Here is a 13079-nt window from a genome sequence, read left to right as displayed (position 1 = left end):
CAAAGTCATATTGAGCCACAAACAACATTCGCGTAACAAGGTAGAAGCCGCAATCAGTTTTTGGCAGCGACTTTTATAGAACCTTTATTTATGCAGTTAAAAAAATCTCATTAACATTAAAAATGTCTTTTGTAAGAGTAAGTTGGCCAGGAGGACAGCAGAAATGGCAGCAAATATTACAATAGTTCTGTAAAAATATTTTAAGTGGGGATAAAGGACCGGATTGGTTATAATGTGAGTACAATAACACAGAGTTATAAAGATACTTGAAAAAACAGATAATCTTTTAATTCTATATATAACCCCTTTGTAAACTCTTTTCACCGAAGTCTATTTACCAACATACGTAAAGATATTACACATAAAAAATACACGGAAACATTGGAAATCACTTTTTGGCACAACACCGGTCCGTGAAAATATTGTCGGGCATAAACCGGTCCGTGGCGCAAAAAAGGTTGGAGACCGCTGCTTTAAGTGACAGGACTAATACAATTTGTGATCTTCTGTCATCGCACGTGGGTTTTATTTTCAAGACATAAATAATCTGAGCTATAAACAGTAGTTAGGAGAGCAAGATAGCATGCTTTCTAAGCTGACAACTGGGCAGTTAACACCCAGAGACTTGGACTGCAACTGCTGTGGTAAAAGTTTAGAGTTTAGAGCTGAATGAAATTAGATTTGCTTACAGAGAGGCCAAAGAAAAACGTGCAGTGATGAGATGATCCTGGATCCTTTCAGTGAAACCTGTAAATATGGATGAAGAAATCAAAACTGTTCTCCCACAGTCCCACGTGCATGTTCGATTAAGTGGTGTGAATGTTTGGCTCTTTTGAAATGTAGCTTTATTAAGCTGATAAGCCGAAAGACCAACATGAACTGAAAGTTAGCAAGGAATCAGACTGCTAAGGAACTCCAGACCCATTTTTGTGTTCCTTCAGGAGGTGATGGGAAGACAGGGGGGTGGTGGACATGTAGCTGATTCAGGCAATGAGCACTTTTTCTCCACCAGGCCAGGCTGCAGGGTGGGGCTCCAGTGTTCCTGCTCCAGGTGAGATCACTTGGATCCAAGATTTCCTCTTGAACAGGATCATCTGAATCTGGCTCCTCACCCAGGACCTGTGACCAGAGGCAAATTGTCCGAGACAACATAACTCCTGGGATCACTAAGGCACAAACCCCCTCCACCATGAAGAGGACTAACATACTAAAAAACATGACACATTTAACTTCAAACTAAAACAGTAAATACTCAAAAGGCAAACAACCAACACAGAAAAATGATAACACAGAAGGCAGGAGAAGAAACTAAAACAAAAGACTGAGTAAGAACTCAAATACAGCGCAGAGTTGATTACACAGCAAACGTCACTGGTGAAGAAGAAAGGTGAAGAAGAAGGTCTGAGCGAGGAATTTGAACCATCACACATTTGTTTACGTCATTTTGGTGAACTTTTATCCTCCAGTTTTCACCTTTTCAGCATCAGTTACTGGTAGAGATGTCTTCATATGGCACAAGATTCACGAATTTAGATAGAAGACCCAGCAGACTGTAGTAAATACAGTTTGGTGGTGATTCACATTCAGCTCCAGAAGGGGGCAGCATTGACCCTGAACCACAACTGTGATGATTCTCTTATTATCGTCATCATCATCATCATCATCGTCAGAGGCTGATTTTCTGCTAAGTCTAAAATCCATCTCTGGGTTTGGCCTTGCCCTCAAAAGGAAAAAATCACCAGTATCATAGTAAAAATGTATTTTTTTTTTAAACGTGAGGTGTTAATTATCTATGTTTTTCTCAAATGGCTAGATCTGGCTGCTTTTGTTAGTCAAGGAAAGACATCCGTGGGGACCAATTCTGGTTAAGTGTATCGTCACAGACTAATTCTTCTGAACACAAACATTGACTCAGATGCACATCTTAAACTTGAGAAACTAGACTTACTGTATGCAGCTTCTCTGATACATTTGAGAAAATCTGAAAACTCACTACAGTAAAACCAGGCTCCAACTATCACTATCCCACTATTTATTATATTTCTGTCCCAGCTCAGGAATCTGTCTCGATAAGATTAGATAATAATAATTGTCATTTTTCTCTGTATTTGATGCAGGCTGGGATTCAGGAAGTCAGTTAAGCCTTTATGAAACTGAACATAGAAAATTTTTAAAACTATTTCAACTCAAAAAATTTAATAAGCTAGAAGATTTTTGTGAACGCACGAGGACCCACACCAGATTCAGATTGTATTTTTTGTCGTTTATTATAGTGTATACAGTGCTTTTAAGTCTGACTCTCCAGCTCACTTCCCCCCATCACTAAAAGAAGGAAAAACCCTCATTAGAGTAAATATCTCCACCTGCTCCATCCACCTCTGTGGATGTGCCCCTTGAGTCCTCTGCACCACCCCTCCCCTGCATTGGAGCCAAAGACAACTCCCCTGCCGCAATTTTCTTCATTTTTTGCAGGATAGAAAGAGCTAAAAGAGCTTTCATGTTTGTTATCTCCTCCTTCAGCTAATAAAAACTCTGATATGTGATATGTCATGTTATCAGTCCGCAAAGCGCAATAAAGGTGCTGCACAGTTGGCAACTACAGAGAAACTACAGAGAAATATGTGATTCAGTCCTCTGTGTCAGGTGATACTAAACCCAAACCAGTTAAAATACTTTTAAAATGATCAGAAGATTTCCCCCCTGGCTGTAAAAAGACAGAGAACCCAAACAGAAGTAAAAGATAAAACTATGATGTCTGCACCTGAAATATTTATCAGTCCTGAATTATTTTAGGATCCAAATAAATCCATGAATTCAATGCTTTTTTTTTGGAGTAGCGTTTTACCCTTTGTGCTTTAATTTGATAGCCAGCAGACCTTTTTCAGTCAGGTCTATGGGAAGACTGGATTTTCATACTGTAAAGAAGGAGGCGTTAACAGAGTGGGTGTTCAGTAGCAGCCCATTTGTTTGGCTGTGCCTTGAGGCTGCACAGAAGGGAGAAGAGGCCGCAGACGTTTCTGAGGTGTAGACCAGCCACAGGATCAAAGCTTTTCACATGAGGCTTGCTGCCCACCTGCTATGATGCACTATAGCAACCAAATATTAGAGACCTTGTGGCTGGAGTTTAGGCAACTTTGTTCTCAAACAGCACCCTTATTCCTGCAGCAGTCGTACAGTTTGGGTCACAGTCCATCTGTCGATGTATCAAATGTCTAAGTAAACACACTGGACCTTGTTATGCTGTGACCACACTGCCATTTGGCTCAGAGATGTGAATCTGTGCAGAGAATCAGGGCGAGGACACTCTGTCTCCTCTGGCCTGGTCATGATTTTATAATTAGAAAGATTACTCACCAGATAACACAGCCCTGCATACAAAAGACTGTGATTAACGGGACTCTGTTTAGTGAAACTCGTAGTTCTTTGTGTTTTACTGTCGGCCTCATTGGTGGATTAAGTTGTTTGCTTATTGGTGGTGATGTCTGATGAAGCAGATTGAAGCTAGGATTTCTAAACATCTACTGAATGAATCTACTGCTGTTGAAAGTCTGTAACACAGAGATGATAAGCCTGAGCCGCAGGGAAAATTTTTAAATGTAATTCATTATATGCAAATGCAAAATAAGGTGGAAATAATCGGTGTCCTAATCGCAAAACAGGAGATTCAGCATACAGTGTGTTCAGCACCAGGGATTGCTGCGCTACAGACTGGCTCATTCTTACTCCATGTTGTTTCAGAGCCACCATTTTTGGGGGGACAGTGGTGTAAAAAAGCTAAGCATCATCTCGCGATCTGTAGAGACAGCTGAGAAACAAAGTCAATGACATCCATCAGTCTGGAAAAGCATTTTCTAAAGCTTCAGGACTCCTGTGAACTATAGCGACAGTAAACTTTTACACAAAAGGAGAGGAGTGGTGAAAACTAACACAGGATTTCAGCAGAAAGACGTTTGCAGAGACAAAACCTACCTGTGTTTAACTTGAACTGTTCCCAGATCAGTGTAAAACCCCTGCCTTTCCTCTTTCCTCCTCTCCACTCCTGTTGTGTTTAAATGCCACCATTACACACCTTACATTTTTTTTCTTCTCCTGTCCATGATCTGTTTATCCTCCATGTTCATTTCTCTCTGTTCTTTCCCCTGACCTCCCAACTGGTCATGGCCGATGTCCGCCCCTCCCTGAGCCTGCTTCTGCTGGAGGTCTCTTCCTGTTAAAAGAGGGTTCTTCCTCTCCACTTTCACCAGCGTTACGGATTCAAATATTGGGGATGGATACAAGAGGAAAACCAAAAATAACAACACTGGTCCGGCCCGGTCAAGTCAAACGATGATTTAATGAATACACACGTGGGAGATGGACACCATACAGCAGACAGCATCAAATCTCAAAATGGTGGAGCCTTGATCAAACTCTTATAGCCTCTAGTGGCCCCCACCTAATCATAAAAGCCTAAACATTCACATTCTTTCTCACACACAGCGCCTAAGCTACGACCTTGGCTCCCTGTTTATCTGCTCCTGCTGAGATGGGGCAGTATGCTCTGTTCTCTTCTAGTCAGACAAATAAGGCGATGACTTTCTGCAAACAGTATTTTCTTATAACTCAGCAGTATAATGCATCATAAAACAATATCATTTATTCACAATAAATCAGCAGTCTAATATAATGCAAATCAGTTTACCAAATGTAATAGTTATCACCTTCTTCTAATTCAGGAGAATAATGCAAACTAAAACTACATAATAATTCACAATCTTTAATTAGGGGTCTAACATGGCATAAAATAATATTATAATCCAACACCAGTATTTTAGGATCTTCCCTAACAATATAAATTACCTTCAGGCCACTGTTGTTGTGAATTGGTGATGATTAAATGAAACTGAACTGGTTTGAACTCAGTCAATACGAAGGTGAGGCGGGGCTATCCTCTTACACTTTGTCAAGGCGAGGACCCAAATAAAAGGAAAGGGCATTCAACTAAAGGAGATTGAACTGCTAAGAAGACAAAGCAGAAGTCCAACCAACAAGTTTACTGATAAAACCAGTAGGAAACATGAGAGGCATGAATAGAAGCGGGAGAAAAAAACAAAGTTTAAAAAAAGTTGTTTTCACTAATGCACTGCAGAGAGCGTGAAGACCCAACACAGTCAGACTGGACACGTGTGCTTCCTCCTCTGCTCTCACCTTCTAATTTCTATATATATAGATTGTTTCCTGTTATTTGCTACATATGAATAAGGGGAACTGAGCAAAAAAATACTGATGTATGAGTGAAAATGGCTTCAGACACTAACAGGGGCCTGATCAGGGCAAAGCCAGAAAGTAAAATCACAGAAAGCCAGATGAAGATAAATAAACAAAGATAGGAATGAGGGACATAGAATAAAGTCACAAATACCAACATGAAGATAGACCAGTAGGTAAAAGCACAGGAAACTGTGAATACTGAGGGGAAAAGGGGAGGAGAACAGAGTCAGCGACTTGGATCATCCCCTCACCTCGTAACCCTCCCAGCTACAACCTGGTAACAGGAGTAAGAGTAAAGAAAATGGCACAGTGTTTGACTCACAGATAAGGTGTGTCATCACTGCAGAAGCATGAGGAAGGAGTGATGCAAATGCTGATGTGGATAGTCAAAGCGTGGCTAAAAAAACCTGCCACACAGACTCCGAGAAAAATGTTGCTTCTATTAAACTAAATAACTTTTTTATGCTAAAGTCTTAAACTAAAACTCCTGGCTTTGATATGGGATAGACTGGCATTTACAGAGCACCTTTTCGGTCTTACTGAACACTCAAAGTGCTTCACACTACCAGCCACCTTTTCTTTTTTACACATTTCAACTCAGAATTCTATTCTGTGCATTTATGTGCATAATTGATCCACACAGGGAGGCCCAAAGCGAGAGACATGGTGCTTTTTGATCCGTATTAGTTAGAATTATTATTTTATTTGCTCCCTAATTGCCTTGGGATTTTCTGGGGGTCGCTACAGCATGCAGCCCTGCATTGAGAACAAATTAACAAAAGCAGGAAACTGCATATTCTGACTACTCAGGTTTAGCGTTCGGCCTTTCTGGTATTTTCCCTATTTGTGAGTCGACTATGATCCGCTTGGTCCTGAGTGATGCAAATGTTGTAATCAGGTGGCGAGTGCGAGGGCCTGAGCAGATGTCTGTGTGTCTGCGGGTTTTTCAATCATCAGCGGAGACTCCATTATGGTCCATTTGTGCTCGCCACAATGGTCATTTTGTGTGTTAGGTGATGTCATCACACAGCCACATCAATTTATGCATTTTATGCCACTTTAATGAGCCCTTACAATGGACTAATTGTAAATGCTCCAGGAGGCGGACTTCAAGTAGACTTGACAGACTTTACAGAAATATAATGACTAATCGTGTCTCCAGCTGTCTGTGTCTGTGTCCACAGCAGAGTTTAATCGAGGCTTTAGTGTTAGGATTGGGTCATCACTGATAATAATGGGATTTATACTTCTCAGATAAATCTATGTCACAGCTACACTGTAAGCCTTTGGTGCAGCTTGTGCTGTAACCTGATGTCGATGTAACCCCCACAGGTATAAAGTCTGCAAACAGTGAACACGCAGCTAGAAATGGCTCACCAACAGGATCCAATCTAGCCTACTGGACGCTTTGGCAGATAGAAAAGGGATAGAAAATGAGATTTTTTGTTTTCAAAATAATTTAACAGGAAGTGTTGTGTAGCAATTGCTTATTTCATAACAGGAGATTATCACCTGAGTCTTTGTTTTTTGTTTTTTTTAACCTTCTCACTGAGAAAGACTGTCGTGGTCCGCCATAACACAGTGAAGTTCATCTTTGGTTAAGGTGAGGATTTTCTCTGATTTATCAGAGTAGCATTTAAATTTGAATAACAGCAGATTGGCTGGATGTGGAAAAGCTGATTTTCTGAAGAAATTTCAGGCTGTTCATCATAAATTTTGTCGGTGAATCATCCATTAAGTGTGACTGTTTTCAGGAAGGAAATGGATACTCTTGTCTTAAACTGATAATGCACTTCATAGCTGCTAGACATGAGCATGCTAGCATTTATATCAAAGTGACACCGTGCCTGAGTGCAGCCTCCCAGAGCTGCTGCCTTTCCGTGAACTCTTTCTCCTGTTAAAGCTCATTTTTGTCAAGATTTCCACCTTTAGGTAAATAAAGCGTCCATCGACGCCCTTCTCAGGAATATTTAAATATAGGATGTAACTCGGAGAATAGAGTCATATTAATAATGTGCAAATGCTTTTCCTCCTAATGCTCCAGGACAGTTTGATTTTTGCATAACCACTTGGCGACTGTGATATGAAAAGCATCATGGTCTGTCCAGGTTTGTGTGCTCGCTGTCAGTTTGTTATCTCCGGTGCCACACAGACCCATGTCCTTACGGCCCAAACACTCTGTGAGCTGAGATAGAAGACGGACAGCTTCTCCCAGGGGGATAAAATACGACCACTAGCTGCTCCGGCAGGAGGCAAAACCTTAAACACAAGTCATCTACTGTCTGCAGCTCAGTGACTCACCCAACTTAGCTTTCACATGAAGAATAAAGTGATATCATTATCATGTTTATGTGATGATAACCATTTGATCCATAAGTGTGCTCACTGAAAAGAACACATGCAATTACATTGCCTTTTTTCAAGGTTTTAACATGCCATCAGGCCCCGCAGGAAGATTTAATGTGTGCCGGCAGAGGGTGAAAATCATCATAAGCTGCAGAAAACATTGTTGAAAACTCTTTCAGAGGATGAACTATTTATAATTCAGATGCGATTTCTCCAAGTGGCTGTCAGACAGTCACAGGTTGTTGGAGTCTGTGCACGTTTCACTGAGGTTTCTTCTTCAAGCAAGGATACACAGATGTCTCCCTCTTGTCTGTTTTAAGCAACTTTCACTCTTCGCTGCAAGGTGAGCCCTTTTTCTTTCTCCATCTTTACTTTTTCATGCCTGAATGAATTAAGATGTATTGAAGACCCCCTGCTGTTGTCTCTGGTATGATGCACAAAAACAAACTAACCCTCTTGTGAAGAAAAAGTATGAAAATTAAAATGAGTGATTTCATGTGTGTTTTTAAGTTTTCCTGCTGCTTGAGTTCCTCTGTTTTGGAAAATGACACAAATGCTCCAGCGGGTAAACAAATCCCTATAATCTCACTGACTTTCAGTGAGCTCACTGGTCAAAGATGTCCTCTGTCCCTTGGAATTTAAACCTCAACCGACACCATAAACAGCTCGTAACAGACGGTGACAGACAAGGAGCGTCGTGTGGTCTCACATTGTGGCCGAAGCAGAGATTTGTCAGGTTTAAATTTAAGTCTGACACATATAAATGTCCAGCACCTGTGCTGCAAAGGAAAATGACAGTGATTAGGATGTGTTTGCATACCTTTGTGGAAGGTCAACGAGGGGTAAAGGGATCTCAGCGTGCCCGACTGAGCTGTAAAAATTCAAACCAGGTTCTTTGTGCATGTCGAAACACACACAGTTGGCTTTGAGGATCAGAAGTTCATAAGATCGCAGTTAGATCAGCGATATAATCCTTATTTAAATTGTGTTGCTGTGTTTAAACTTTGTTTTTTTACTGAACTGTTATTTTGTTTTTCCTTTTTTCCCTCTCCGTATTTCCTTTCTTGGACTCTATTAGAGTAGCTTTGCATGATTCACAGTTCAACATAATCCTTGTCTAAAACAAGCTGTATTATTAACTCCTCTTCCTTTAAGTCACCTTTCTTCTCATTGGCTACTCCTCACAAATTGATAATGTTACAGCTGGGTGCGGCTTTTGTGTTCAGAGCCATATTAGTATATCTGCTCTTTTTGACATCATTCAGAGCCAAAAATAGGAAAACTGCCTGGAACTGAGTATTTAGAGCAGTTTGAAGCCTGAGCTCGTAGGAATTATTGCCAGATGCACCTCATTATGTGAGTTTTTGGCCATATTTGATATGACCAGCCACCATTATAACAGATTATAAATGACAGAAAGGAAGGAAAAGCTTGAAATGGGCCATTTAGAGCAACGTGTTGCTTTTGAGAATGTGTGGAAGAATTGTTAAAGAACAGTTTTAAATGTAATGGATAAATAATTTAAATACAGTAGATGGTAAACAGCAAGTGTCATCAGATAAAAGTAATGGTTTAACAGTCACAGCACTGACATCCACATCAGAATCAGCTCAAAGACCCAAATTTTGGATCAATACTGTTCATAGTTACAGAATAATTCAGCAAATGTTTTTTTTTATTTTGTTATGATGTACTTAATGTTGATGCAATTCAATTATCCATTTGCAGAAATGCATTTTTAGGAAAAAGTAACTAAGATACAAAATATGTAAGAAAAAAAGACAGAAATAAAAAAAATAAATGCAAAAATTCAATTATACACAATGATAAAATGAATACTGTCACAAATGTACAATAACACTGTATTTTGCCAGACCTATTACCATATTAAATTCCTGATCCAATTGCTTTTTCAACCCGTTCATCCATCAATTTTCTTAACTGATTATCCAGTTCAGAGCTGTGGCACCGTCTATCCCTAGTGCCAAAGATGAGCTACACCCTGGATAGGCTGCCAGTCTGTCACAGGGCTAACACAAAAAAACATTCACTCAAATGTTGTCTGAATCACTAATTAACCAAACATCCAGCATGACTTTGGACTGTGGGACCAACCCACGCTGTCTCAGGAAAACATGCAAATTCCACACAGAAAGGCTGATGGCAGGTTTGAAAATAAGAGCCTTTGTGTTGTGAGGTGACAGTGCTCAGCACTGCCCCACTGTGCCACCTAAACCCATAAATAATAAATTAATGGACTTTTCTTGTTGTCACCACCTGATATTTCAAGTCCAGCAGGTCATAAATGGTCCAACAAGAACATCAGGATCAGCACTGCTCAGTCCACAAAATCAAATATGATTACTTTAGACACAGTTTTAACCAAAGAGCTTAAAACTGACCTCAAAACGGAAAATTATTGTGTTTTTTTAATGGAAAAGACTTTAAAAATCGGAAGTAAACTGATATTCAATGAGAGCTAAAAACAGCTTATTATCTTTTTTCATGGTGCTTTTGATCAGCTGTGACACAGTGACATTTAACGTGTACACTTCAAAGACTTAACAGCCGATTTGTTCTTATATTTGAAAATTATTATTATTGTCAATGCTTTGACACATATATATTATATCCCATACAGTGATGTCATGCAGTATTCCTGCACTAGCAATGAGGTTTTGTTGTGTGTTTTCTCATGTTTGGATTTTGGCCTTGAGTTTATTATTCTAGCGTTCCTTCTCCCACTATCTCTTGGATTATTTCCTGTTTCACTGTGATAGTTAGTTGTCTCTGATGTTTTGACTCATTGCTCCAATTACCCCATTGTGTATAAATAGTCCTGTGTTTCCGGAATCTTCCTTGATCATGTGCTTGCATTTTAAGCTTTGCTTGCACTTTACATCACCCGTGTCCTGTACTTGAGTCCTCCCTCCTGTACTCCACACACACAGGGACACATCCATCCATCCACTTTCAGAAAATGGCAACTCCACTTTCTTCCGTACTCTACTATCCCAGCTTGAGCTGACTGCAGTTCCAATTTCAGTATCATCAACCCAGACTTCCTAGTTTGGGACTTTCACATCCTTTCTGTCACTGGGGAAAAGACTTTCAACTAACCACCCCCACGTGGTTAGGTTATGCTCCTGCCTCTCTCCCTTCCTAAACGTTGTGTGCTGAGTCCCTTTTTTTATGTTCTCCATACCTAAAACTGTGTCCCTTCTATGCTATCAGTTACAGCATTGTCTGCTGAGAAGAACCTTGGACCGAACGCCACCAAAACAAAATAACTCACAATACATTTATTAAGATCACAACCCAAAACACATCAATGTTTTTGGGCATGTTGCATATTATCTGTCCTCATCCACTAACATTACAGTGGGGGGCACAACAGAGACTCCACTTCATGAGGTTTCTCCAGAGAAGCTCATGGTGTCTTTATACTGCTGCTCCATTGAGCACGTTGTCAGACTGCGTCTTTACGAGGTTTGCCAGCAGCTCCGTGGCAGATAGGATAGCCCTTTAGAGGGTCATAAAACTCTGCCCAGAAAATCACTGGCTGCACACTGCTGTGTTTGGGGGAACCTTTCAGTTCTCACTGCCTCAACGGAGCTGCAAGAATCACAAAAGATCGTCCCAAACCCGTGGTTCACTACCAACTCTGACATCTCCAGCAGAAAGGACACAAGAGAGAATCTAACTTTACTGAATGTATTTGTGGAAAGAGGCTAATGGTCCACCAGCAGCTGCTAGCTGTCTTTATGTGGCTCACTCTGATAAAAATAGAGCACAATCTGCAACCAGTGTTTACTTCACTGATATAAACATGAACCAGTGGAAATGCAAAACGGATTCATTTTCATCACCTCATTTGTTTTTAATTCATCATTTTGGTCGCTCAGTTGTCATCGTGTGAAATACAAGTTAATCCGATTTTCAGTCTTACTTTTTATTTTCATATTTGATGGTTTGATTATATTTTGTCATCATTTGTTTATTTATATTCAGGAAGAATAGCTACTCCTACTATCAGCTACAGTTTGTTGTTGCTGTTGCTTCCATGGTAGCACTCGTTTTGTGCAAGACTTCATGCTTCCACCAACTTAAAATGTTTAACCAATGTTTTAGTGCGTGTGCATTTTAACTTTATTGCATGTGGACTGTTAGTGTTAATTTACTTTAGTTTCCCCCGTATCCTCAATGTGCACAGAGTATATTTTATAAATGCAGTTTACAAGTTTAGGTAAGGTAAATATGTAAAGGATTATGCTGTTAATAAATGTTTCATAAGGTTTTTATCTGAAGCACCAAATAAAATGATGCAGCGAGATCATGACTTTTGATTGAGTCCTTTATAAGGTCTTTATGTCGGGGGTTCATGATCACTTTGGCCTTTGGTACTTTGCGCTTCTCCCTTGCCTGTCTTCTGGTAAGTGTCAGGCGTTTTGGTTACTGTGAAAGGTTTTGCATATTTGAGTTTCATAAGATGCAATTTCATGCTACATGTACAGGCAGGTAAACACAGTGGGCTCAAACTCTGCTACAGAGAAGCAGACACATGGACTTAAACAGACACATAAATCTAGTAGACGTGTTTTCCATCTGTTTGTTTTCATTTTCATCTCTTTTTCCTTTGACCAAAGTCTTTTTAATTAATTAATTAATTTATTCATTCATTCATATTTTTTAGTGATTTTGCAACTTTCTGGTGGTTTTAGGTGTCTTTGTAGTCCTTTTATGTAATTTTGTGTTAACTTCACATGTCTTTTGTGTTGCTTTGCATCTTAGTCATGTTTGTCTTTGTGTCTTCATGCAGTTGTTTTGCCTTTCATTTGCATGCAACTTACCAAGGCTGGTTTTGCTTTAAAGTTATTAAGGATTTATCTCTTTTTCTGTTGTTTTTTCTTATTTTTTGGAAGCTACATTATTACTTTTGAAAGTGCAGCCTATATTTATAGTTTCTTGTTGCTTTTCCCCATCATTTTGTATTTCTTTTTAAACTGGGGACTGGAGACACTCCATTTAACCTGTTTTCAAGCATTATTTGGAACATGGTTATAATAAAAGTGTGTTCGTTTCATTTCCAGTAAAACAAGGAATACGTGCAGAACATGCAAGGAATGCTTTGTGACAAGAAAAAGAAAAACACATGTGAAACGTGAACTTATACAGGAGGTATAATTAACTGAGTGTCCAAATGACGCTTTACGTTTGCAACACATGTTGTTTTGTTTTCTCATATTGTAGTTTATTTTATTGAGCTACATGCTATTCACCTTATTTAAACTGTAATAAATTATATGTATATTTTTATATTTTTCTTAATTAAATAATCTTATTCAATTTATTTTATTTTTTTATTCTTTTGACGATGTCTTAATATATAAATAGACATCTACTGCTTTCCATGCCAAATAGTAGCGTAATACTTTTATAAATATTTTATTAAATTGTGTCTTTAATCTTTCTTCATATATTTG

The 13079-nt window shown here is 39.3% G+C and overlaps 1 protein-coding gene across 1 annotated transcript in view; it reads right to left on the bottom strand.

The window, feature by feature from the left end:
- Positions 1-13079, bottom strand: part of eva1bb (eva-1 homolog Bb (C. elegans)) — a 180319-nt gene that overhangs the window by 140612 nt on the left and 26628 nt on the right. The window lies entirely within an intron of this gene.

This window comes from Neolamprologus multifasciatus, chromosome 22, assembly GCF_963576455.1.
Source record: "Neolamprologus multifasciatus chromosome 22, fNeoMul1.2, whole genome shotgun sequence".
Lineage (NCBI taxonomy): Eukaryota > Metazoa > Chordata > Actinopteri > Cichliformes > Cichlidae > Neolamprologus > Neolamprologus multifasciatus.
This window is presented reverse-complemented; position numbering and strand designations above follow the sequence as displayed.